Here is a 26,770-nt window from a genome sequence, read left to right as displayed (position 1 = left end):
GCTAGGGTTAGGGTTTCGTTTTGGAAGGAGCAAGGGTCGATTTGGTGGCCCTTCCGAGTCCTGTCTGAGGACTGAGCTCAGGGCTAGCATCAGTGGGAGGCCCTGCTTTCCTCCTTGGCGTCAGGGGGATGCTCCTCCAGGTGCTGAGGTTTCGGTTTCCTGGTAGAACCCAGCTCTGCCAAAACATCGCGAGGCTTGTAAGCGGCTCGGTTCCCTAAAGTGTTCCTTCCTGATTATTCTGACTTTGGTCACGTGGCCCAGACCCACTGTACCTTCAGACTTACAGTTGGTTGGGGCATAGCCAGGGCTAGCGTTAGAAATTCACTCCGGGAGAAGTTGGGCGCCATTTTGAGAGCAGAGCAGAATTAGATCCTGACAACAGAATGCAGGGCGGGCATCGTCATGGAACGCGATGCCTTCTGCACATCTTTGTCCTCAGTGTTAAGGGTATGGCAGTGTCCTTAGGCAGTCACACATACATTGGAAAAAGCTCTCTTCCACAAAGAAGTTCTTAGTGGAATGACGGTTTCTCAACAGTGCTGTTTTAGGGAACAAACCTGAGCCGAAGGCAGTCGCTTAAGCAACGGAGCCACCCAGGTGCCCCGTCACACATACATTCGTAAAGGCTCTCTTCAGGAAAGAATTTGTTAGTTGAGAGGGATTCTCGATAGTGCTTCTGGTAGGAGATACAAAGGTAGGGAACTTTCCTTATGCCCTCCCACAGACTTTTTTTTTTAATTCCTCAAACAGACTTATGAAAAATGCTTCTAGCTACAGCAAGGTAATGTTACTTGATAGACGTTTCTCTACCCTGTCTTTTCTTAGTGTTGAGTATAATGGTGCTCTCCTTAGGCTGCCACACAGACTGTGAAAAGGCTTCTCTCTTCCTGCAGCGAGTCGTTAGCTGCAACTTGCATTCTAGACAAGCTTATTCCTCCGAGTTAAGCACGTGGCACGTTTCTTATGAAACCATACGCCCATTCAAGAAAGCTAGGGTTACACTTTCGTCTAGGAGACCCTATGCAGTCCTTCTGTTCCCGTTCAGAGTCCCCCCCTGAGGGCTGAAGTAGCATCAGGGTGAGGCTCTGGCTGCCTGTCGGGCACCAATGGGATGCCTGTACAGTGGCTGAGAATTCAACTTTTCGCCTGGAGCCTGGTCTCTAGCCACTTGCCAGGGTCTATGTGTGTGTGTGTGTCTGTGTGTGTGACAAGTTGTATGGCTTCCTTTTGTATTTTAGCTGATTCTTCCTGGACCATCGTGTCCCAAATCGCGTCTGTCCAGACATAGCTTTTTGGACAGGTATGGGCAGGGCCGTGCCTAGGCTTAGAGTGAGATTCCCAAGATGGTAGTCACCTAACTGCTGGCAGCGTGGAGACCTGCCCTATGAGCTGTGTCGACGGATACCTTTAGCGAGAGCCTGAGCCTTCAAGCTTGGGCTCAGGGGAATGCTGATTAGTGGAGTTGGGACTTGGAGTTTTCGCTGAAAGGAACTCTTTCAGGAGACAACCCGGGGGGATAAGTGGCTCTACTCCCACCTGATTGGTCTGGCATTGACCAGGTCTCAAAAATGATTTGCCTTTTAGGTTTTGAGTATAATTCATGCTCCCAGGAGATATCCCGAGGGTGCAAGTGCCAGGTATTTCTTCGGGGTTGTGGCCTGATGCTTCTGGCACTGACCAGGTCTCCAAGATCCTTTGGGCATCCAGACCTATGGTTGGGGCATGGTCAGGGCCACGTTCATACTAGGGTAAGGTCTCATGCCAAAAGACATTAGATTTCAAAACCCTGGGCGTTCGGAGTGCTGCCCTAGGCCTGACCTGAGACCTAGCGTCAGAGTCACACTCTGCCTCTCCGTGGGGGAGAGCCTGGGGAACGGGTTCCTCACGTGAAACCGAGGGAGAAGAAGTCCGGGCCAGAAGGCACCCCTCGACTCAGCTCTTGTTACCTGAAGCGCACCCTTACTGCCCCATGCGTGCCTAGGAATGCTAAGGGCTCCACGCTGATTTGGCAGAAAGAAGCCGGGAAAGAAGCCCGGCTTCAGCTCATTCAATGCCTCTCCACAGGGTGGCAGCCTTTTCAACTCTGCTTCAGGGCAAACGCGGGGAGTGAGCCCCAGCAGAATTCCGAGGGAGAGAGAAGCATGGGCAGAAGGCACCCCTCGACTCAACTCTTGTTTCGGGAACCTAGGTCGGCTCTCCCGCGTGTGCGTGGAGTCCTAAGGGCCGTCCACCCGACGCAAAGGAACAACACTGGAGAGAACCCGTGCCTCGGCACAGATCGCCCTTCCTGAGCGTGAACTTCATCTCGTGTGTGTTTCTGGGAACGCATGAGAAATGGAACCCAAACGGAACCCGGAGTGAGAAGCAGGCCTGTAAGGAAGGCTGCTGTCGACTCCGCTGTCGTTTTCGGAGATCCGCCCTGCCCTGCCCTGGGTGCCTGGATGCCTGGTTACCGGGCTACTAACCCCAAGAATCAATGCTAGAGGGTTCCTGCGCTTTAGTTAACATTGCCGTTCCTGAAGCCAGAGGAATTTCACAGCGCTCGTGTGGGAGAGACGGGGGAAAGGGCCCCATCCGTGAAATGGAGCGAGAAACAGGCCGGTGCGGAAGGCCGCTCTCAACTCACCTCTTGTGGAGGAGGCCGGTCCCCTTGCCCCGGGTGTGCCTGCAGGCCTAAAGCCAAGCCCCTGAGTCGGAGGGACGAGTGTGTGGAGAATTCCTGCTTCAGCGAAAAGAGGCCTTCCCGAGGCTGGAAGCATTTTGCTGCGTGCATGCGTGAGAGAACGGCAAGGGAGTCCCCAACCATTTTCCGTGGGAGACTCAGGCCCCGGAAGAAGGCCGAGCACGACTCCCCACTGGTGTCATGGTCTGTGGGGGGAAGCAGTTTACTCTGCCCTGTGGGTGAGAGCCTGGGGACGGGTTCCATACGTAAACTCGATGGAGAAACAGGCCGGTGCAGAAGGCAGCTGTCAGCTCCCTCCTGGGTTACGGGGCTGGTACCGTTGCCCCGTGTGTGCCTGCAGCAGGCCTAAAGCCAAGCACCTAAGTGGAAGGAACAAGTCTGCAGAGAATTCCTGCTTCAGCGGAAAGAGGCCTTCCTGAGGCTGGAAGCGTGTTGCTGTGCGCATGCGTGAGCGCACTGCAACGGAGTCCCAAACCATTTTCCGTGGGAGCCTCAGGCCGCTGCAGAAGGCAGCACACGACTCCCCACTTGTTTCAGGAAGCTAGCCCTGCGGCCCCACTTCTGCACGGAAGTCCAATCGCTTGCGTTCTACCTCGAAGAAACAACAGTGTACAGAAGCCGTGCTTTGGCTACCGCCGACCTCTCTGTGGGAGGAAGCAGTTTATGCTGCAGTGTGGGTGAGGGCCTGGGGGGCGGGTTCCATAGGTAAAATCGAGGCAGAACCAGGCCGGCGCGGAAGGCAGCTGTCAACTCACTCCTTGTTTACGAGGCTGGTTACCGTTGCCCCGTACGTGTGCCTGCAGGCCTAAAGCCAAGCCCCTGAGTCGAAGGAACGAGTGTGTGGAGAATTCCTGCTTCCGCGAAAAGAGGCCTTCCCGAGGCTGGAAGCATGTTGCTGTGTGCATGCGTGAGAGAACGGCCAGGGAGTCCCCAACCATTTTCCGCGGGAGACTCAGGCCCCGGAAGAAGGCCGAGCACGACTCCCCACTGGTGTCATGGTCTGTGGGGGGAAGCAGTTTACTCTGCACTGTGGGTGAGAGCCTGGGGACGGGTTCCATACGTAAACTCGATGGAGAAACAGGCCGGTGCAGAAGGCAGCTGTCAGCTCCCTCCTGGGTTACGGGGCTGGTACCGTTGCCCCGTGTGTGCCTGCAGCAGGCCTAAAGCCAAGCACCTAAGTGGAAGGAACAAGTCTGCAGAGAATTCCTGCTTCAGCGAAAAGAGGCCTTCCCGAGGCTGGAAGCATGTTGCTGTGTGCCTGCGTGAGAGAACGGCAAGGGAGTCCCAAAACATTTTCCGTGGGAGACTCAGGCCCCGGAAGAAAGCAGAGCACGACTCCCCACTTGTGTCATGGTCTGTGGGAGGAAGCAGTTTACCGTGTACTGTAGCTGAGAGCCTGGGGAACGGGTTCCATACGTCAAATCGAGGGAGCAACAAGGCCGGCGCGGAAGGCAGCTCTCAGCTCACCTCTTGCTTACGCGCCTAGTACCGTTGCCCCGTGTGTGCGTGCAGGCCTGAAGGCAACCCCCTAACTCGAAGGAACAGCTCTGCTGAGAACCCGTGCTTCAGCCAAAAGAGCCGTTCCTGAGGGTGCAAGCATTTTGCTGTGGGAATGCGTGAGAGCACCGCAAGGGAGTCCGGAGGCATTTTCCGAGTGGGACTCAGGCCCTGGCCGAAGGCAGCACACGACTCCCCACCTGTTTCAGGAGGCTAGCTCTGCGGCCTCACTTTCGCATGGAAGCCTAATCGCTAGCGTTCGAACTCGAAGAGACAACACGGTAGAGAAACCGTGCTTTAGCTGCCATCCACCTCTCTGAGGGAGGAAGCAGTTTCCAGGCTACCGTGGGGGGAGAGCCTGGGGAACGGGTTCCTCACGTGAAACCGAGGGAGAAGAAGTCCGGGCCAGAAGGCACCTCTCGACTCAGCTCTTGTTACCTGAAGCGCACCCTTACTGCCCCATGCGTGCCTAGGAATGCTAAGGGCTCCACGCTGATTTGGCAGAAAGAAGCCGGGAAAGAAGCCCGGCTTCAGCTCATTCAATGCCTCTCCACAGGGTGGCAGCCTTTTCAACTCTGCTTCAGGGCAAACGCGGGGAGTGAGCCCCAGCAGAATTCCGAGGGAGAGAGAAGCATGGGCAGAAGGCACCCCTCGACTCAACTCTTGTTTCGGGAACCTAGGTCGGCTCTCCCGCGTGTGCGTGGAGTCCTAAGGGCCGTCCACCCGACGCAAAGGAACAACACTGGAGAGAACCCGTGCCTCGGCACAGATCGCCCTTCCTGAGCGTGAACTTCATCTCGTGTGTGTTTCTGGGAACGCATGAGAAATGGAACCCAAACGGAACCCGGAGTGAGAAGCAGGCCTGTAAGGAAGGCTGCTGTCGACTCCGCTGTCGTTTTCGGAGATCCGCCCTGCCCTGCCCTGGGTGCCTGGATGCCTGGTTACCGGGCTACTAACCCCAAGAATCAATGCTAGAGGGTTCCTGCGCTTTAGTTAACATTGCCGTTCCTGAAGCCAGAGGAATTTCACAGTGCTCGTGTGGGAGAGACGGGGGAAAGGGCCCCATCCGTGAAATGGAGCGAGAAACAGGCCGGTGCGGAAGGCCGCTCTCAACTCACCTCTTGTGGAGGAGGCCGGTCCCCTTGCCCCGGGTGTGCCTGCAGGCCTAAAGCCAAGCCCCTGAGTCGAAGGAACGAGTGTGTGGAGAATTCCTGCTTCCGCGAAAAGAGGCCTTCCCGAGGCTGGAAGCATGTTGCTGCGTGCATGCGTGAGAGAACGGCAAGGGAGTCTCCAAACATTTTCCGCGGGAGACTCAGGCCCCGGAAGAAGGCCGAGCACGACTCCCCACTGGTGTCATGGTCTGTGGGGGGAAGCAGTTTACTCTGCCCTGTGGGTGAGAGCCTGGGGACGGGTTCCATACGTAAACTCGATGGAGAAACAGGCCGGTGCAGAAGGCAGCTGTCAGCTCCCTCCTGGGTTACGGGGCTGGTACCGTTGCCCCGTGTGTGCCTGCAGCAGGCCTAAAGCCAAGCACCTAAGTGGAAGGAACAAGTCTGCAGAGAATTCCTGCTTCAGCGGAAAGAGGCCTTCCTGAGGCTGGAAGCGTGTTGCTGTGCGCATGCGTGAGCGCACTGCAACGGAGTCCCAAACCATTTTCCGTGGGAGCCTCAGGCCGCTGCAGAAGGCAGCACACGACTCCCCACTTGTTTCAGGAAGCTAGCCCTGCGGCCCCACTTCTGCACGGAAGTCCAATCGCTTGCGTTCTACCTCGAAGAAACAACAGTGTACAGAAGCCGTGCTTTGGCTACCGCCGACCTCTCTGTGGGAGGAAGCAGTTTATGCTGCAGTGTGGGTGAGGGCCTGGGGGGCGGGTTCCATAGGTAAAATCGAGGCAGAACCAGGCCGGCGCGGAAGGCAGCTGTCAACTCACTCCTTGTTTACGAGGCTGGTTACCGTTGCCCCGTACGTGTGCCTGCAGGCCTAAAGCCAAGCCCCTGAGTCGAAGGAACGAGTGTGTGGAGAATTCCTGCTTCCGCGAAAAGAGGCCTTCCCGAGGCTGGAAGCATGTTGCTGTGTGCATGCGTGAGAGAACGGCCAGGGAGTCCCCAACCATTTTCCGCGGGAGACTCAGGCCCCGGAAGAAGGCCGAGCACGACTCCCCACTGGTGTCATGGTCTGTGGGGGGAAGCAGTTTACTCTGCACTGTGGGTGAGAGCCTGGGGACGGGTTCCATACGTAAACTCGATGGAGAAACAGGCCGGTGCAGAAGGCAGCTGTCAGCTCCCTCCTGGGTTACGGGGCTGGTACCGTTGCCCCGTGTGTGCCTGCAGCAGGCCTAAAGCCAAGCACCTAAGTGGAAGGAACAAGTCTGCAGAGAATTCCTGCTTCAGCGAAAAGAGGCCTTCCCGAGGCTGGAAGCATGTTGCTGTGTGCCTGCGTGAGAGAACGGCAAGGGAGTCCCAAAACATTTTCCGTGGGAGACTCAGGCCCCGGAAGAAAGCAGAGCACGACTCCCCACTTGTGTCATGGTCTGTGGGAGGAAGCAGTTTACCGTGTACTGTAGCTGAGAGCCTGGGGAACGGGTTCCATACGTCAAATCGAGGGAGCAACAAGGCCGGCGCGGAAGGCAGCTCTCAGCTCACCTCTTGCTTACGCGCCTAGTACCGTTGCCCCGTGTGTGCGTGCAGGCCTGAAGGCAACCCCCTAACTCGAAGGAACAGCTCTGCTGAGAACCCGTGCTTCAGCCAAAAGAGCCGTTCCTGAGGGTGCAAGCATTTTGCTGTGGGAATGCGTGAGAGCACCGCAAGGGAGTCCGGAGGCATTTTCCGAGTGGGACTCAGGCCCTGGCCGAAGGCAGCACACGACTCCCCACCTGTTTCAGGAGGCTAGCTCTGCGGCCTCACTTTCGCATGGAAGCCTAATCGCTAGCGTTCGAACTCGAAGAGACAACACGGTAGAGAAACCGTGCTTTAGCTGCCATCCACCTCTCTGAGGGAGGAAGCAGTTTCCAGGCTACCGTGGGGGGAGAGCCTGGGGAACGGGTTCCTCACGTGAAACCGAGGGAGAAGAAGTCCGGGCCAGAAGGCACCTCTCGACTCAGCTCTTGTTACCTGAAGCGCACCCTTACTGCCCCATGCGTGCCTAGGAATGCTAAGGGCTCCACGCTGATTTGGCAGAAAGAAGCCGGGAAAGAAGCCCGGCTTCAGCTCATTCAATGCCTCTCCACAGGGTGGCAGCCTTTTCAACTCTGCTTCAGGGCAAACGCGGGGAGTGAGCCCCAGCAGAATTCCGAGGGAGAGAGAAGCATGGGCAGAAGGCACCCCTCGACTCAACTCTTGTTTCGGGAACCTAGGTCGGCTCTCCCGCGTGTGCGTGGAGTCCTAAGGGCCGTCCACCCGACGCAAAGGAACAACACTGGAGAGAACCCGTGCCTCGGCACAGATCGCCCTTCCTGAGCGTGAACTTCATCTCGTGTGTGTTTCTGGGAACGCATGAGAAATGGAACCCAAACGGAACCCGGAGTGAGAAGCAGGCCTGTAAGGAAGGCTGCTGTCGACTCCGCTGTCGTTTTCGGAGATCCGCCCTGCCCTGCCCTGGGTGCCTGGATGCCTGGTTACCGGGCTACTAACCCCAAGAATCAATGCTAGAGGGTTCCTGCGCTTTAGTTAACATTGCCGTTCCTGAAGCCAGAGGAATTTCACAGTGCTCGTGTGGGAGAGACGGGGGAAAGGGCCCCATCCGTGAAATGGAGCGAGAAACAGGCCGGTGCGGAAGGCCGCTCTCAACTCACCTCTTGTGGAGGAGGCCGGTCCCCTTGCCCCGGGTGTGCCTGCAGGCCTAAAGCCAAGCCCCTGAGTCGGAGGAACGAGTGTGTGGAGAATTCCTGCTTCCGCGAAAAGAGGCCTTCCCGAGGCTGGAAGCATGTTGCTGCGTGCATGCGTGAGAGAACGGCAAGGGAGTCCCCAACCATTTTCCGCGGGAGACTCAGGCCCCGGAAGAAGGCCGAGCACGACTCCCCACTGGTGTCATGGTCTGTGGGGGGAAGCAGTTTACTCTGCCCTGTGGGTGAGAGCCTGGGGACGGGTTCCATACGTAAACTCGATGGAGAAACAGGCCGGTGCAGAAGGCAGCTGTCAGCTCCCTCCTGGGTTACGGGGCTGGTACCGTTGCCCCGTGTGTGCCTGCAGCAGGCCTAAAGCCAAGCACCTAAGTGGAAGGAACAAGTCTGCAGAGAATTCCTGCTTCAGCGGAAAGAGGCCTTCCTGAGGCTGGAAGCGTGTTGCTGTGCGCATGCGTGAGCGCACTGCAACGGAGTCCCAAACCATTTTCCGTGGGAGCCTCAGGCCGCTGCAGAAGGCAGCACACGACTCCCCACTTGTTTCAGGAAGCTAGCCCTGCGGCCCCACTTCTGCACGGAAGTCCAATCGCTTGCGTTCTACCTCGAAGAAACAACAGTGTACAGAAGCCGTGCTTTGGCTACCGCCGACCTCTCTGTGGGAGGAAGCAGTTTATGCTGCAGTGTGGGTGAGGGCCTGGGGGGCGGGTTCCATAGGTAAAATCGAGGCAGAACCAGGCCGGCGCGGAAGGCAGCTGTCAACTCACTCCTTGTTTACGAGGCTGGTTACCGTTGCCCCGTACGTGTGCCTGCAGGCCTAAAGCCAAGCCCCTGAGTCGAAGGAACGAGTGTGTGGAGAATTCCTGCTTCCGCGAAAAGAGGCCTTCCCGAGGCTGGAAGCATGTTGCTGTGTGCATGCGTGAGAGAACGGCCAGGGAGTCCCCAACCATTTTCCGCGGGAGACTCAGGCCCCGGAAGAAGGCCGAGCACGACTCCCCACTGGTGTCATGGTCTGTGGGGGGAAGCAGTTTACTCTGCACTGTGGGTGAGAGCCTGGGGACGGGTTCCATACGTAAACTCGATGGAGAAACAGGCCGGTGCAGAAGGCAGCTGTCAGCTCCCTCCTGGGTTACGGGGCTGGTACCGTTGCCCCGTGTGTGCCTGCAGCAGGCCTAAAGCCAAGCACCTAAGTGGAAGGAACAAGTCTGCAGAGAATTCCTGCTTCAGCGAAAAGAGGCCTTCCCGAGGCTGGAAGCATGTTGCTGTGTGCCTGCGTGAGAGAACGGCAAGGGAGTCCCAAAACATTTTCCGTGGGAGACTCAGGCCCCGGAAGAAAGCAGAGCACGACTCCCCACTTGTGTCATGGTCTGTGGGAGGAAGCAGTTTACCGTGTACTGTAGCTGAGAGCCTGGGGAACGGGTTCCATACGTCAAATCGAGGGAGCAACAAGGCCGGCGCGGAAGGCAGCTCTCAGCTCACCTCTTGCTTACGCGCCTAGTACCGTTGCCCCGTGTGTGCGTGCAGGCCTGAAGGCAACCCCCTAACTCGAAGGAACAGCTCTGCTGAGAACCCGTGCTTCAGCCAAAAGAGCCGTTCCTGAGGGTGCAAGCATTTTGCTGTGGGAATGCGTGAGAGCACCGCAAGGGAGTCCGGAGGCATTTTCCGAGTGGGACTCAGGCCCTGGCCGAAGGCAGCACACGACTCCCCACCTGTTTCAGGAGGCTAGCTCTGCGGCCTCACTTTCGCATGGAAGCCTAATCGCTAGCGTTCGAACTCGAAGAGACAACACGGTAGAGAAACCGTGCTTTAGCTGCCATCCACCTCTCTGAGGGAGGAAGCAGTTTCCAGGCTACCGTGGGGGGAGAGCCTGGGGAACGGGTTCCTCACGTGAAACCGAGGGAGAAGAAGTCCGGGCCAGAAGGCACCCCTCGACTCAGCTCTTGTTACCTGAAGCGCACCCTTACTGCCCCATGCGTGCCTAGGAATGCTAAGGGCTCCACGCTGATTTGGCAGAAAGAAGCCGGGAAAGAAGCCCGGCTTCAGCTCATTCAATGCCTCTCCACAGGGTGGCAGCCTTTTCAACTCTGCTTCAGGGCAAACGCGGGGAGTGAGCCCCAGCAGAATTCCGAGGGAGAGAGAAGCATGGGCAGAAGGCACCCCTCGACTCAACTCTTGTTTCGGGAACCTAGGTCGGCTCTCCCGCGTGTGCGTGGAGTCCTAAGGGCCGTCCACCCGACGCAAAGGAACAACACTGGAGAGAACCCGTGCCTCGGCACAGATCGCCCTTCCTGAGCGTGAACTTCATCTCGTGTGTGTTTCTGGGAACGCATGAGAAATGGAACCCAAACGGAACCCGGAGTGAGAAGCAGGCCTGTAAGGAAGGCTGCTGTCGACTCCGCTGTCGTTTTCGGAGATCCGCCCTGCCCTGCCCTGGGTGCCTGGATGCCTGGTTACCGGGCTACTAACCCCAAGAATCAATGCTAGAGGGTTCCTGCGCTTTAGTTAACATTGCCGTTCCTGAAGCCAGAGGAATTTCACAGTGCTCGTGTGGGAGAGACGGGGGAAAGGGCCCCATCCGTGAAATGGAGCGAGAAACAGGCCGGTGCGGAAGGCCGCTCTCAACTCACCTCTTGTGGAGGAGGCCGGTCCCCTTGCCCCGGGTGTGCCTGCAGGCCTAAAGCCAAGCCCCTAAGTCGGAGGGACAAGTGTGTAGAGAATTCCTGCTTCCGCGAAAAGAGGCCTTCCCGAGGCTGGAAGCATTTTGCTGCGTGCATGCGTGAGAGAACGGCAAGGGAGTCCCCAACCATTTTCCGTGGGAGACTCAGGCCCCGGAAGAAGGCCGAGCACGACTCCCCACTGGTGTCATGGTCTGTGGGGGGAAGCAGTTTACTCTGCCCTGTGGGTGAGAGCCTGGGGACGGGTTCCATACGTAAACTCGATGGAGAAACAGGCCGGTGCAGAAGGCAGCTGTCAGCTCCCTCCTGGGTTACGGGGCTGGTACCGTTGCCCCGTGTGTGCCTGCAGCAGGCCTAAAGCCAAGCACCTAAGTGGAAGGAACAAGTCTGCAGAGAATTCCTGCTTCAGCGGAAAGAGGCCTTCCTGAGGCTGGAAGCGTGTTGCTGTGCGCATGCGTGAGCGCACTGCAACGGAGTCCCAAACCATTTTCCGTGGGAGCCTCAGGCCGCTGCAGAAGGCAGCACACGACTCCCCACTTGTTTCAGGAAGCTAGCCCTGCGGCCCCACTTCTGCACGGAAGTCCAATCGCTTGCGTTCTACCTCGAAGAAACAACAGTGTACAGAAGCCGTGCTTTGGCTACCGCCGACCTCTCTGTGGGAGGAAGCAGTTTATGCTGCAGTGTGGGTGAGGGCCTGGGGGGCGGGTTCCATAGGTAAAATCGAGGCAGAACCAGGCCGGCGCGGAAGGCAGCTGTCAACTCACTCCTTGTTTACGAGGCTGGTTACCGTTGCCCCGTACGTGTGCCTGCAGGCCTAAAGCCAAGCCCCTGAGTCGAAGGAACGAGTGTGTGGAGAATTCCTGCTTCCGCGAAAAGAGGCCTTCCCGAGGCTGGAAGCATGTTGCTGTGTGCATGCGTGAGAGAACGGCCAGGGAGTCCCCAACCATTTTCCGCGGGAGACTCAGGCCCCGGAAGAAGGCCGAGCACGACTCCCCACTGGTGTCATGGTCTGTGGGGGGAAGCAGTTTACTCTGCACTGTGGGTGAGAGCCTGGGGACGGGTTCCATACGTAAACTCGATGGAGAAACAGGCCGGTGCAGAAGGCAGCTGTCAGCTCCCTCCTGGGTTACGGGGCTGGTACCGTTGCCCCGTGTGTGCCTGCAGCAGGCCTAAAGCCAAGCACCTAAGTGGAAGGAACAAGTCTGCAGAGAATTCCTGCTTCAGCGAAAAGAGGCCTTCCCGAGGCTGGAAGCATGTTGCTGTGTGCCTGCGTGAGAGAACGGCAAGGGAGTCCCAAAACATTTTCCGTGGGAGACTCAGGCCCCGGAAGAAAGCAGAGCACGACTCCCCACTTGTGTCATGGTCTGTGGGAGGAAGCAGTTTACCGTGTACTGTAGCTGAGAGCCTGGGGAACGGGTTCCATACGTCAAATCGAGGGAGCAACAAGGCCGGCGCGGAAGGCAGCTCTCAGCTCACCTCTTGCTTACGCGCCTAGTACCGTTGCCCCGTGTGTGCGTGCAGGCCTGAAGGCAACCCCCTAACTCGAAGGAACAGCTCTGCTGAGAACCCGTGCTTCAGCCAAAAGAGCCGTTCCTGAGGGTGCAAGCATTTTGCTGTGGGAATGCGTGAGAGCACCGCAAGGGAGTCCGGAGGCATTTTCCGAGTGGGACTCAGGCCCTGGCCGAAGGCAGCACACGACTCCCCACCTGTTTCAGGAGGCTAGCTCTGCGGCCTCACTTTCGCATGGAAGCCTAATCGCTAGCGTTCGAACTCGAAGAGACAACACGGTAGAGAAACCGTGCTTTAGCTGCCATCCACCTCTCTGAGGGAGGAAGCAGTTTCCAGGCTACCGTGGAGGGAGAGCCTGGGGAACGGGTTCCTCACGTGAAACCGAGGGAGAAGAAGTCCGGGCCAGAAGGCACCTCTCGACTCAGCTCTTGTTACCTGAAGCGCACCCTTACTGCCCCATGCGTGCCTAGGAATGCTAAGGGCTCCACGCTGATTTGGCAGAAAGAAGCCGGGAAAGAAGCCCGGCTTCAGCTCATTCAATGCCTCTCCACAGGGTGGCAGCCTTTTCAACTCTGCTTCAGGGCAAACGCGGGGAGTGAGCCCCAGCAGAATTCCGAGGGAGAGAGAAGCATGGGCAGAAGGCACCCCTCGACTCAACTCTTGTTTCGGGAACCTAGGTCGGCTCTCCCGCGTGTGCGTGGAGTCCTAAGGGCCGTCCACCCGACGCAAAGGAACAACACTGGAGAGAACCCGTGCCTCGGCACAGATCGCCCTTCCTGAGCGTGAACTTCATCTCGTGTGTGTTTCTGGGAACGCATGAGAAATGGAACCCAAACGGAACCCGGAGTGAGAAGCAGGCCTGTAAGGAAGGCTGCTGTCGACTCCGCTGTCGTTTTCGGAGATCCGCCCTGCCCTGCCCTGGGTGCCTGGATGCCTGGTTACCGGGCTACTAACCCCAAGAATCAATGCTAGAGGGTTCCTGCGCTTTAGTTAACATTGCCGTTCCTGAAGCCAGAGGAATTTCACAGTGCTCGTGTGGGAGAGACGGGGGAAAGGGCCCCATCCGTGAAATGGAGCGAGAAACAGGCCGGTGCGGAAGGCCGCTCTCAACTCACCTCTTGTGGAGGAGGCCGGTCCCCTTGCCCCGGGTGTGCCTGCAGGCCTAAAGCCAAGCCCCTGAGTCGAAGGAACGAGTGTGTGGAGAATTCCTGCTTCCGCGAAAAGAGGCCTTCCCGAGGCTGGAAGCATGTTGCTGCGTGCATGCGTGAGAGAACGGCAAGGGAGTCTCCAAACATTTTCCGCGGGAGACTCAGGCCCCGGAAGAAGGCCGAGCACGACTCCCCACTGGTGTCATGGTCTGTGGGGGGAAGCAGTTTACTCTGCCCTGTGGGTGAGAGCCTGGGGACGGGTTCCATACGTAAACTCGATGGAGAAACAGGCCGGTGCAGAAGGCAGCTGTCAGCTCCCTCCTGGGTTACGGGGCTGGTACCGTTGCCCCGTGTGTGCCTGCAGCAGGCCTAAAGCCAAGCACCTAAGTGGAAGGAACAAGTCTGCAGAGAATTCCTGCTTCAGCGGAAAGAGGCCTTCCTGAGGCTGGAAGCGTGTTGCTGTGCGCATGCGTGAGCGCACTGCAACGGAGTCCCAAACCATTTTCCGTGGGAGCCTCAGGCCGCTGCAGAAGGCAGCACACGACTCCCCACTTGTTTCAGGAAGCTAGCCCTGCGGCCCCACTTCTGCACGGAAGTCCAATCGCTTGCGTTCTACCTCGAAGAAACAACAGTGTACAGAAGCCGTGCTTTGGCTACCGCCGACCTCTCTGTGGGAGGAAGCAGTTTATGCTGCAGTGTGGGTGAGGGCCTGGGGGGCGGGTTCCATAGGTAAAATCGAGGCAGAACCAGGCCGGCGCGGAAGGCAGCTGTCAACTCACTCCTTGTTTACGAGGCTGGTTACCGTTGCCCCGTACGTGTGCCTGCAGGCCTAAAGCCAAGCCCCTGAGTCGAAGGAACGAGTGTGTGGAGAATTCCTGCTTCCGCGAAAAGAGGCCTTCCCGAGGCTGGAAGCATGTTGCTGTGTGCATGCGTGAGAGAACGGCCAGGGAGTCCCCAACCATTTTCCGCGGGAGACTCAGGCCCCGGAAGAAGGCCGAGCACGACTCCCCACTGGTGTCATGGTCTGTGGGGGGAAGCAGTTTACTCTGCACTGTGGGTGAGAGCCTGGGGACGGGTTCCATACGTAAACTCGATGGAGAAACAGGCCGGTGCAGAAGGCAGCTGTCAGCTCCCTCCTGGGTTACGGGGCTGGTACCGTTGCCCCGTGTGTGCCTGCAGCAGGCCTAAAGCCAAGCACCTAAGTGGAAGGAACAAGTCTGCAGAGAATTCCTGCTTCAGCGAAAAGAGGCCTTCCCGAGGCTGGAAGCATGTTGCTGTGTGCCTGCGTGAGAGAACGGCAAGGGAGTCCCAAAACATTTTCCGTGGGAGACTCAGGCCCCGGAAGAAAGCAGAGCACGACTCCCCACTTGTGTCATGGTCTGTGGGAGGAAGCAGTTTACCGTGTACTGTAGCTGAGAGCCTGGGGAACGGGTTCCATACGTCAAATCGAGGGAGCAACAAGGCCGGCGCGGAAGGCAGCTCTCAGCTCACCTCTTGCTTACGCGCCTAGTACCGTTGCCCCGTGTGTGCGTGCAGGCCTGAAGGCAACCCCCTAACTCGAAGGAACAGCTCTGCTGAGAACCCGTGCTTCAGCCAAAAGAGCCGTTCCTGAGGGTGCAAGCATTTTGCTGTGGGAATGCGTGAGAGCACCGCAAGGGAGTCCGGAGGCATTTTCCGAGTGGGACTCAGGCCCTGGCCGAAGGCAGCACACGACTCCCCACCTGTTTCAGGAGGCTAGCTCTGCGGCCTCACTTTCGCATGGAAGCCTAATCGCTAGCGTTCGAACTCGAAGAGACAACACGGTAGAGAAACCGTGCTTTAGCTGCCATCCACCTCTCTGAGGGAGGAAGCAGTTTCCAGGCTACCGTGGGGGGAGAGCCTGGGGAACGGGTTCCTCACGTGAAACCGAGGGAGAAGAAGTCCGGGCCAGAAGGCACCTCTCGACTCAGCTCTTGTTACCTGAAGCGCACCCTTACTGCCCCATGCGTGCCTAGGAATGCTAAGGGCTCCACGCTGATTTGGCAGAAAGAAGCCGGGAAAGAAGCCCGGCTTCAGCTCATTCAATGCCTCTCCACAGGGTGGCAGCCTTTTCAACTCTGCTTCAGGGCAAACGCGGGGAGTGAGCCCCAGCAGAATTCCGAGGGAGAGAGAAGCATGGGCAGAAGGCACCCCTCGACTCAACTCTTGTTTCGGGAACCTAGGTCGGCTCTCCCGCGTGTGCGTGGAGTCCTAAGGGCCGTCCACCCGACGCAAAGGAACAACACTGGAGAGAACCCGTGCCTCGGCACAGATCGCCCTTCCTGAGCGTGAACTTCATCTCGTGTGTGTTTCTGGGAACGCATGAGAAATGGAACCCAAACGGAACCCGGAGTGAGAAGCAGGCCTGTAAGGAAGGCTGCTGTCGACTCCGCTGTCGTTTTCGGAGATCCGCCCTGCCCTGCCCTGGGTGCCTGGATGCCTGGTTACCGGGCTACTAACCCCAAGAATCAATGCTAGAGGGTTCCTGCGCTTTAGTTAACATTGCCGTTCCTGAAGCCAGAGGAATTTCACAGCGCTCGTGTGGGAGAGACGGGGGAAAGGGCCCCATCCGTGAAATGGAGCGAGAAACAGGCCGGTGCGGAAGGCCGCTCTCAACTCACCTCTTGTGGAGGAGGCCGGTCCCCTTGCCCCGGGTGTGCCTGCAGGCCTAAAGCCAAGCCCCTAAGTCGGAGGGACAAGTGTGTAGAGAATTCCTGCTTCAGCGAAAAGAGGCCTTCCCGAGGCTGGAAGCATTTTGCTGCGTGCATGCGTGAGAGAACGGCAAGGGAGTCCCCAACCATTTTCCGCGGGAGACTCAGGCCCCGGAAGAAGGCCGAGCACGACTCCCCACTGGTGTCATGGTCTGTGGGGGGAAGCAGTTTACTCTGCCCTGTGGGTGAGAGCCTGGGGACGGGTTCCATACGTAAACTCGATGGAGAAACAGGCCGGTGCAGAAGGCAGCTGTCAGCTCCCTCCTGGGTTACGGGGCTGGTACCGTTGCCCCGTGTGTGCCTGCAGCAGGCCTAAAGCCAAGCACCTAAGTGGAAGGAACAAGTCTGCAGAGAATTCCTGCTTCAGCGGAAAGAGGCCTTCCTGAGGCTGGAAGCGTGTTGCTGTGCGCATGCGTGAGCGCACTGCAACGGAGTCCCAAACCATTTTCCGTGGGAGCCTCAGGCCGCTGCAGAAGGCAGCACACGACTCCCCACTTGTTTCAGGAAGCTAGCCCTGCGGCCCCACTTCTGCACGGAAGTCCAATCGCTTGCGTTCTACCTCGAAGAAACAACAGTGTACAGAAGCCGTGCTTTGGCTACCGCCGACCTCTCTGTGGGAGGAAGCAGTTTATGCTGCAGTGTGGGTGAGGGCCTGGGGGGCGGGTTCCATAGGTAAAATCGAGGCAGAACCAGGCCGGCGCGGAAGGCAGCTGTCAACTCACTCCTTGTTTACGAGGCTGGTTACCGTTGCCCCGTACGTGTGCCTGCAGGCCTAAAGCCAAGCCCCTGAGTCGAAGGAACGAGTGTGTGGAGAATTCCTGCTTCCGCGAAAAGAGGCCTTCCCGAGGCTGGAAGCATGTTGCTGTGTGCATGCGTGAGAGAACGGCCAGGGAGTCCCCAACCATTTTCCGCGGGAGACTCAGGCCCCGGAAGAAGGCCGAGCACGACTCCCCACTGGTGTCATGGTCTGTGGGGGGAAGCAGTTTACTCTGCACTGTGGGTGAGAGCCTGGGGACGGGTTCCATACGTAAACTCGATGGAGAAACAGGCCGGTGCAGAAGGCAGCTGTCAGCTCCCTCCTGGGTTACGGGGCTGGTACCGTTGCCCCGTGTGTGCCTGCAGCAGGCCTAAAGCCAAGCACCTAAGTGGAAGGAACAAGTCTGCAGAGAATTCCTGCTTCAGCGAAAAGAGGCCTTCCCGAGGCTGGAAGCATGTTGCTGTGTGCCTGCGTGAGAGAACGGCAAGGGAGTCCCAAAACATTTTCCGTGGGAGACTCAGGCCCCGGAAGAAAGCAGAGCACGACTCCCCACTTGTGTCATGGTCTGTGGGAGGAAGCAGTTTACCGTGTACTGTAGCTGAGAGCCTGGGGAACGGGTTCCATACGTCAAATCGAGGGAGCAACAAGGCCGGCGCGGAAGGCAGCTCTCAGCTCACCTCTTGCTTACGCGCCTAGTACCGTTGCCCCGTGTGTGCGTGCAGGCCTGAAGGCAACCCCCTAACTCGAAGGAACAGCTCTGCTGAGAACCCGTGCTTCAGCCAAAAGAGCCGTTCCTGAGGGTGCAAGCATTTTGCTGTGGGAATGCGTGAGAGCACCGCAAGGGAGTCCGGAGGCATTTTCCGAGTGGGACTCAGGCCCTGGCCGAAGGCAGCACACGACTCCCCACCTGTTTCAGGAGGCTAGCTCTGCGGCCTCACTTTCGCATGGAAGCCTAATCGCTAGCGTTCGAACTCGAAGAGACAACACGGTAGAGAAACCGTGCTTTAGCTGCCATCCACCTCTCTGAGGGAGGAAGCAGTTTCCAGGCTACCGTGGGGGGAGAGCCTGGGGAACGGGTTCCTCACGTGAAACCGAGGGAGAAGAAGTCCGGGCCAGAAGGCACCTCTCGACTCAGCTCTTGTTACCTGAAGCGCACCCTTACTGCCCCATGCGTGCCTAGGAATGCTAAGGGCTCCACGCTGATTTGGCAGAAAGAAGCCGGGAAAGAAGCCCGGCTTCAGCTCATTCAATGCCTCTCCACAGGGTGGCAGCCTTTTCAACTCTGCTTCAGGGCAAACGCGGGGAGTGAGCCCCAGCAGAATTCCGAGGGAGAGAGAAGCATGGGCAGAAGGCACCCCTCGACTCAACTCTTGTTTCGGGAACCTAGGTCGGCTCTCCCGCGTGTGCGTGGAGTCCTAAGGGCCGTCCACCCGACGCAAAGGAACAACACTGGAGAGAACCCGTGCCTCGGCACAGATCGCCCTTCCTGAGCGTGAACTTCATCTCGTGTGTGTTTCTGGGAACGCATGAGAAATGGAACCCAAACGGAACCCGGAGTGAGAAGCAGGCCTGTAAGGAAGGCTGCTGTCGACTCCGCTGTCGTTTTCGGAGATCCGCCCTGCCCTGCCCTGGGTGCCTGGATGCCTGGTTACCGGGCTACTAACCCCAAGAATCAATGCTAGAGGGTTCCTGCGCTTTAGTTAACATTGCCGTTCCTGAAGCCAGAGGAATTTCACAGTGCTCGTGTGGGAGAGACGGGGGAAAGGGCCCCATCCGTGAAATGGAGCGAGAAACAGGCCGGTGCGGAAGGCCGCTCTCAACTCACCTCTTGTGGAGGAGGCCGGTCCCCTTGCCCCGGGTGTGCCTGCAGGCCTAAAGCCAAGCCCCTAAGTCGGAGGGACAAGTGTGTAGAGAATTCCTGCTTCCGCGAAAAGAGGCCTTCCCGAGGCTGGAAGCATTTTGCTGCGTGCATGCGTGAGAGAACGGCAAGGGAGTCCCCAACCATTTTCCGCGGGAGACTCAGGCCCCGGAAGAAGGCCGAGCACGACTCCCCACTGGTGTCATGGTCTGTGGGGGGAAGCAGTTTACTCTGCCCTGTGGGTGAGAGCCTGGGGACGGGTTCCATACGTAAACTCGATGGAGAAACAGGCCGGTGCAGAAGGCAGCTGTCAGCTCCCTCCTGGGTTACGGGGCTGGTACCGTTGCCCCGTGTGTGCCTGCAGCAGGCCTAAAGCCAAGCACCTAAGTGGAAGGAACAAGTCTGCAGAGAATTCCTGCTTCAGCGGAAAGAGGCCTTCCTGAGGCTGGAAGCGTGTTGCTGTGCGCATGCGTGAGCGCACTGCAACGGAGTCCCAAACCATTTTCCGTGGGAGCCTCAGGCCGCTGCAGAAGGCAGCACACGACTCCCCACTTGTTTCAGGAAGCTAGCCCTGCGGCCCCACTTCTGCACGGAAGTCCAATCGCTTGCGTTCTACCTCGAAGAAACAACAGTGTACAGAAGCCGTGCTTTGGCTACCGCCGACCTCTCTGTGGGAGGAAGCAGTTTATGCTGCAGTGTGGGTGAGGGCCTGGGGGGCGGGTTCCATAGGTAAAATCGAGGCAGAACCAGGCCGGCGCGGAAGGCAGCTGTCAACTCACTCCTTGTTTACGAGGCTGGTTACCGTTGCCCCGTACGTGTGCCTGCAGGCCTAAAGCCAAGCCCCTGAGTCGAAGGAACGAGTGTGTGGAGAATTCCTGCTTCCGCGAAAAGAGGCCTTCCCGAGGCTGGAAGCATGTTGCTGTGTGCATGCGTGAGAGAACGGCCAGGGAGTCCCCAACCATTTTCCGCGGGAGACTCAGGCCCCGGAAGAAGGCCGAGCACGACTCCCCACTGGTGTCATGGTCTGTGGGGGGAAGCAGTTTACTCTGCACTGTGGGTGAGAGCCTGGGGACGGGTTCCATACGTAAACTCGATGGAGAAACAGGCCGGTGCAGAAGGCAGCTGTCAGCTCCCTCCTGGGTTACGGGGCTGGTACCGTTGCCCCGTGTGTGCCTGCAGCAGGCCTAAAGCCAAGCACCTAAGTGGAAGGAACAAGTCTGCAGAGAATTCCTGCTTCAGCGAAAAGAGGCCTTCCCGAGGCTGGAAGCATGTTGCTGTGTGCCTGCGTGAGAGAACGGCAAGGGAGTCCCAAAACATTTTCCGTGGGAGACTCAGGCCCCGGAAGAAAGCAGAGCACGACTCCCCACTTGTGTCATGGTCTGTGGGAGGAAGCAGTTTACCGTGTACTGTAGCTGAGAGCCTGGGGAACGGGTTCCATACGTCAAATCGAGGGAGCAACAAGGCCGGCGCGGAAGGCAGCTCTCAGCTCACCTCTTGCTTACGCGCCTAGTACCGTTGCCCCGTGTGTGCGTGCAGGCCTGAAGGCAACCCCCTAACTCGAAGGAACAGCTCTGCTGAGAACCCGTGCTTCAGCCAAAAGAGCCGTTCCTGAGGGTGCAAGCATTTTGCTGTGGGAATGCGTGAGAGCACCGCAAGGGAGTCCGGAGGCATTTTCCGAGTGGGACTCAGGCCCTGGCCGAAGGCAGCACACGACTCCCCACCTGTTTCAGGAGGCTAGCTCTGCGGCCTCACTTTCGCATGGAAGCCTAATCGCTAGCGTTCGAACTCGAAGAGACAACACGGTAGAGAAACCGTGCTTTAGCTGCCATCCACCTCTCTGAGGGAGGAAGCAGTTTCCAGGCTACCGTGGGGGGAGAGCCTGGGGAACGGGTTCCTCACGTGAAACCGAGGGAGAAGAAGTCCGGGCCAGAAGGCACCTCTCGACTCAGCTCTTGTTACCTGAAGCGCACCCTTACTGCCCCATGCGTGCCTAGGAATGCTAAGGGCTCCACGCTGATTTGGCAGAAAGAAGCCGGGAAAGAAGCCCGGCTTCAGCTCATTCAATGCCTCTCCACAGGGTGGCAGCCTTTTCAACTCTGCTTCAGGGCAAACGCGGGGAGTGAGCCCCAGCAGAATTCCGAGGGAGAGAGAAGCATGGGCAGAAGGCACCCCTCGACTCAACTCTTGTTTCGGGAACCTAGGTCGGCTCTCCCGCGTGTGCGTGGAGTCCTAAGGGCCGTCCACCCGACGCAAAGGAACAACACTGGAGAGAACCCGTGCCTCGGCACAGATCGCCCTTCCTGAGCGTGAACTTCATCTCGTGTGTGTTTCTGGGAACGCATGAGAAATGGAACCCAAACGGAACCCGGAGTGAGAAGCAGGCCTGTAAGGAAGGCTGCTGTCGACTCCGCTGTCGTTTTCGGAGATCCGCCCTGCCCTGCCCTGGGTGCCTGGATGCCTGGTTACCGGGCTACTAACCCCAAGAATCAATGCTAGAGGGTTCCTGCGCTTTAGTTAACATTGCCGTTCCTGAAGCCAGAGGAATTTCACAGTGCTCGTGTGGGAGAGACGGGGGAAAGGGCCCCATCCGTGAAATGGAGCGAGAAACAGGCCGGTGCGGAAGGCCGCTCTCAACTCACCTCTTGTGGAGGAGGCCGGTCCCCTTGCCCCGGGTGTGCCTGCAGGCCTAAAGCCAAGCCCCTGAGTCGGAGGAACGAGTGTGTGGAGAATTCCTGCTTCCGCGAAAAGAGGCCTTCCCGAGGCTGGAAGCATGTTGCTGCGTGCATGCGTGAGAGAACGGCAAGGGAGTCCCCAACCATTTTCCGCGGGAGACTCAGGCCCCGGAAGAAGGCCGAGCACGACTCCCCACTGGTGTCATGGTCTGTGGGGGGAAGCAGTTTACTCTGCCCTGTGGGTGAGAGCCTGGGGACGGGTTCCATACGTAAACTCGATGGAGAAACAGGCCGGTGCAGAAGGCAGCTGTCAGCTCCCTCCTGGGTTACGGGGCTGGTACCGTTGCCCCGTGTGTGCCTGCAGCAGGCCTAAAGCCAAGCACCTAAGTGGAAGTTACAAGTCTGCAGAGAATTCCTGCTTCAGCGGAAAGAGGCCTTCCTGAGGCTGGAAGCGTGTTGCTGTGCGCATGCGTGAGCGCACTGCAACGGAGTCCCAAACCATTTTCCGTGGGAGCCTCAGGCCGCTGCAGAAGGCAGCACACGACTCCCCACTTGTTTCAGGAAGCTAGCCCTGCGGCCCCACTTCTGCACGGAAGTCCAATCGCTTGCGTTCTACCTCGAAGAAACAACAGTGTACAGAAGCCGTGCTTTGGCTACCGCCGACCTCTCTGTGGGAGGAAGCAGTTTATGCTGCAGTGTGGGTGAGGGCCTGGGGGGCGGGTTCCATAGGTAAAATCGAGGCAGAACCAGGCCGGCGCGGAAGGCAGCTGTCAACTCACTCCTTGTTTACGAGGCTGGTTACCGTTGCCCCGTACGTGTGCCTGCAGGCCTAAAGCCAAGCCCCTGAGTCGAAGGAACGAGTGTGTGGAGAATTCCTGCTTCCGCGAAAAGAGGCCTTCCCGAGGCTGGAAGCATGTTGCTGTGTGCATGCGTGAGAGAACGGCCAGGGAGTCCCCAACCATTTTCCGCGGGAGACTCAGGCCCCGGAAGAAGGCCGAGCACGACTCCCCACTGGTGTCATGGTCTGTGGGGGGAAGCAGTTTACTCTGCACTGTGGGTGAGAGCCTGGGGACGGGTTCCATACGTAAACTCGATGGAGAAACAGGCCGGTGCAGAAGGCAGCTGTCAGCTCCCTCCTGGGTTACGGGGCTGGTACCGTTGCCCCGTGTGTGCCTGCAGCAGGCCTAAAGCCAAGCACCTAAGTGGAAGGAACAAGTCTGCAGAGAATTCCTGCTTCAGCGAAAAGAGGCCTTCCCGAGGCTGGAAGCATGTTGCTGTGTGCCTGCGTGAGAGAACGGCAAGGGAGTCCCAAAACATTTTCCGTGGGAGACTCAGGCCCCGGAAGAAAGCAGAGCACGACTCCCCACTTGTGTCATGGTCTGTGGGAGGAAGCAGTTTACCGTGTACTGTAGCTGAGAGCCTGGGGAACGGGTTCCATACGTCAAATCGAGGGAGCAACAAGGCCGGCGCGGAAGGCAGCTCTCAGCTCACCTCTTGCTTACGCGCCTAGTACCGTTGCCCCGTGTGTGCGTGCAGGCCTGAAGGCAACCCCCTAACTCGAAGGAACAGCTCTGCTGAGAACCCGTGCTTCAGCCAAAAGAGCCGTTCCTGAGGGTGCAAGCATTTTGCTGTGGGAATGCGTGAGAGCACCGCAAGGGAGTCCGGAGGCATTTTCCGAGTGGGACTCAGGCCCTGGCCGAAGGCAGCACACGACTCCCCACCTGTTTCAGGAGGCTAGCTCTGCGGCCTCACTTTCGCATGGAAGCCTAATCGCTAGCGTTCGAACTCGAAGAGACAACACGGTAGAGAAACCGTGCTTTAGCTGCCATCCACCTCTCTGAGGGAGGAAGCAGTTTCCAGGCTACCGTGGGGGGAGAGCCTGGGGAACGGGTTCCTCACGTGAAACCGAGGGAGAAGAAGTCCGGGCCAGAAGGCACCTCTCGACTCAGCTCTTGTTACCTGAAGCGCACCCTTACTGCCCCATGCGTGCCTAGGAATGCTAAGGGCTCCACGCTGATTTGGCAGAAAGAAGCCGGGAAAGAAGCCCGGCTTCAGCTCATTCAATGCCTCTCCACAGGGTGGCAGCCTTTTCAACTCTGCTTCAGGGCAAACGCGGGGAGTGAGCCCCAGCAGAATTCCGAGGGAGAGAGAAGCATGGGCAGAAGGCACCCCTCGACTCAACTCTTGTTTCGGGAACCTAGGTCGGCTCTCCCGCGTGTGCGTGGAGTCCTAAGGGCCGTCCACCCGACGCAAAGGAACAACACTGGAGAGAACCCGTGCCTCGGCACAGATCGCCCTTCCTGAGCGTGAACTTCATCTCGTGTGTGTTTCTGGGAACGCATGAGAAATGGAACCCAAACGGAACCCGGAGTGAGAAGCAGGCCTGTAAGGAAGGCTGCTGTCGACTCCGCTGTCGTTTTCGGAGATCCGCCCTGCCCTGCCCTGGGTGCCTGGATGCCTGGTTACCGGGCTACTAACCCCAAGAATCAATGCTAGAGGGTTCCTGCGCTTTAGTTAACATTGCCGTTCCTGAAGCCAGAGGAATTTCACAGTGCTCGTGTGGGAGAGACGGGGGAAAGGGCCCCATCCGTGAAATGGAGCGAGAAACAGGCCGGTGCGGAAGGCCGCTCTCAACTCACCTCTTGTGGAGGAGGCCGGTCCCCTTGCCCCGGGTGTGCCTGCAGGCCTAAAGCCAAGCCCCTGAGTCGGAGGAACGAGTGTGTGGAGAATTCCTGCTTCCGCGAAAAGAGGCCTTCCCGAGGCTGGAAGCATGTTGCTGCGTGCATGCGTGAGAGAACGGCAAGGGAGTCCCCAACCATTTTCCGCGGGAGACTCAGGCCCCGGAAGAAGGCCGAGCACGACTCCCCACTGGTGTCATGGTCTGTGGGGGGAAGCAGTTTACTCTGCCCTGTGGGTGAGAGCCTGGGGACGGGTTCCATACGTAAACTCGATGGAGAAACAGGCCGGTGCAGAAGGCAGCTGTCAGCTCCCTCCTGGGTTACGGGGCTGGTACCGTTGCCCCGTGTGTGCCTGCAGCAGGCCTAAAGCCAAGCACCTAAGTGGAAGGAACAAGTCTGCAGAGAATTCCTGCTTCAGCGGAAAGAGGCCTTCCTGAGGCTGGAAGCGTGTTGCTGTGCGCATGCGTGAGCGCACTGCAACGGAGTCCCAAACCATTTTCCGTGGGAGCCTCAGGCCGCTGCAGAAGGCAGCACACGACTCCCCACTTGTTTCAGGAAGCTAGCCCTGCGGCCCCACTTCTGCACGGAAGTCCAATCGCTTGCGTTCTACCTCGAAGAAACAACAGTGTACAGAAGCCGTGCTTTGGCTACCGCCGACCTCTCTGTGGGAGGAAGCAGTTTATGCTGCAGTGTGGGTGAGGGCCTGGGGGGCGGGTTCCATAGGTAAAATCGAGGCAGAACCAGGCCGGCGCGGAAGGCAGCTGTCAACTCACTCCTTGTTTACGAGGCTGGTTACCGTTGTCCCGTACGTGTGCCTGCAGGCCTAAAGCCAAGCCCCTGAGTCGAAGGAACGAGTGTGTGGAGAATTCCTGCTTCCGCGAAAAGAGGCCTTCCCGAGGCTGGAAGCATGTTGCTGTGTGCATGCGTGAGAGAACGGCCAGGGAGTCCCCAACCATTTTCCGCGGGAGACTCAGGCCCCGGAAGAAGGCCGAGCACGACTCCCCACTGGTGTCATGGTCTGTGGGGGGAAGCAGTTTACTCTGCCCTGTGGGTGAGAGCCTGGGGACGGGTTCCATACGTAAACTCGATGGAGAAACAGGCCGGTGCAGAAGGCAGCTGTCAGCTCCCTCCTGGGTTACGGGGCTGGTACCGTTGCCCCGTGTGTGCCTGCAGCAGGCCTAAAGCCAAGCACCTAAGTGGAAGGAACAAGTCTGCAGAGAATTCCTGCTTCAGCGAAAAGAGGCCTTCCCGAGGCTGGAAGCATGTTGCTGTGTGCCTGCGTGAGAGAACGGCAAGGGAGTCCCAAAACATTTTCCGTGGGAGACTCAGGCCCCGGAAGAAAGCAGAGCACGACTCCCCACTTGTGTCATGGTCTGTGGGAGGAAGCAGTTTACCGTGTACTGTAGCTGAGAGCCTGGGGAACGGGTTCCATACGTCAAATCGAGGGAGCAACAAGGCCGGCGCGGAAGGCAGCTCTCAGCTCACCTCTTGCTTACGCGCCTAGTACCGTTGCCCCGTGTGTGCGTGCAGGCCTGAAGGCAACCCCCTAACTCGAAGGAACAGCTCTGCTGAGAACCCGTGCTTCAGCCAAAAGAGCCGTTCCTGAGGGTGCAAGCATTTTGCTGTGGGAATGCGTGAGAGCACCGCAAGGGAGTCCGGAGGCATTTTCCGAGTGGGACTCAGGCCCTGGCCGAAGGCAGCACACGACTCCCCACCTGTTTCAGGAGGCTAGCTCTGCGGCCTCACTTTCGCATGGAAGCCTAATCGCTAGCGTTCGAACTCGAAGAGACAACACGGTAGAGAAACCGTGCTTTAGCTGCCATCCACCTCTCTGAGGGAGGAAGCAGTTTCCAGGCTACCGTGGGGGGAGAGCCTGGGGAACGGGTTCCTCACGTGAAACCGAGGGAGAAGAAGTCCGGGCCAGAAGGCACCTCTCGACTCAGCTCTTGTTACCTGAAGCGCACCCTTACTGCCCCATGCGTGCCTAGGAATGCTAAGGGCTCCACGCTGATTTGGCAGAAAGAAGCCGGGAAAGAAGCCCGGCTTCAGCTCATTCAATGCCTCTCCACAGGGTGGCAGCCTTTTCAACTCTGCTTCAGGGCAAACGCGGGGAGTGAGCCCCAGCAGAATTCCGAGGGAGAGAGAAGCATGGGCAGAAGGCACCCCTCGACTCAACTCTTGTTTCGGGAACCTAGGTCGGCTCTCCCGCGTGTGCGTGGAGTCCTAAGGGCCGTCCACCCGACGCAAAGGAACAACACTGGAGAGAACCCGTGCCTCGGCACAGATCGCCCTTCCTGAGCGTGAACTTCATCTCGTGTGTGTTTCTGGGAACGCATGAGAAATGGAACCCAAACGGAACCCGGAGTGAGAAGCAGGCCTGTAAGGAAGGCTGCTGTCGACTCCGCTGTCGTTTTCGGAGATCCGCCCTGCCCTGCCCTGGGTGCCTGGATGCCTGGTTACCGGGCTACTAACCCCAAGAATCAATGCTAGAGGGTTCCTGCGCTTTAGTTAACATTGCCGTTCCTGAAGCCAGAGGAATTTCACAGTGCTCGTGTGGGAGAGACGGGGGAAAGGGCCCCATCCGTGAAATGGAGCGAGAAACAGGCCGGTGCGGAAGGCCGCTCTCAACTCACCTCTTGTGGAGGAGGCCGGTCCCCTTGCCCCGGGTGTGCCTGCAGGCCTAAAGCCAAGCCCCTGAGTCGGAGGAACGAGTGTGTGGACAATTCCTG

This window comes from Mirounga angustirostris, unplaced genomic scaffold, assembly GCF_029215605.1.
Source record: "Mirounga angustirostris isolate CCGP_5_RB_7025 unplaced genomic scaffold, mMirAng1.0.hap1 SCAF_13, whole genome shotgun sequence".
NCBI classification, from domain to species: Eukaryota; Metazoa; Chordata; class Mammalia; order Carnivora; family Phocidae; genus Mirounga; species Mirounga angustirostris.
The sequence above is the reverse complement of the archived record's forward strand: the minus strand, read 5'-3'. Positions refer to the sequence as shown.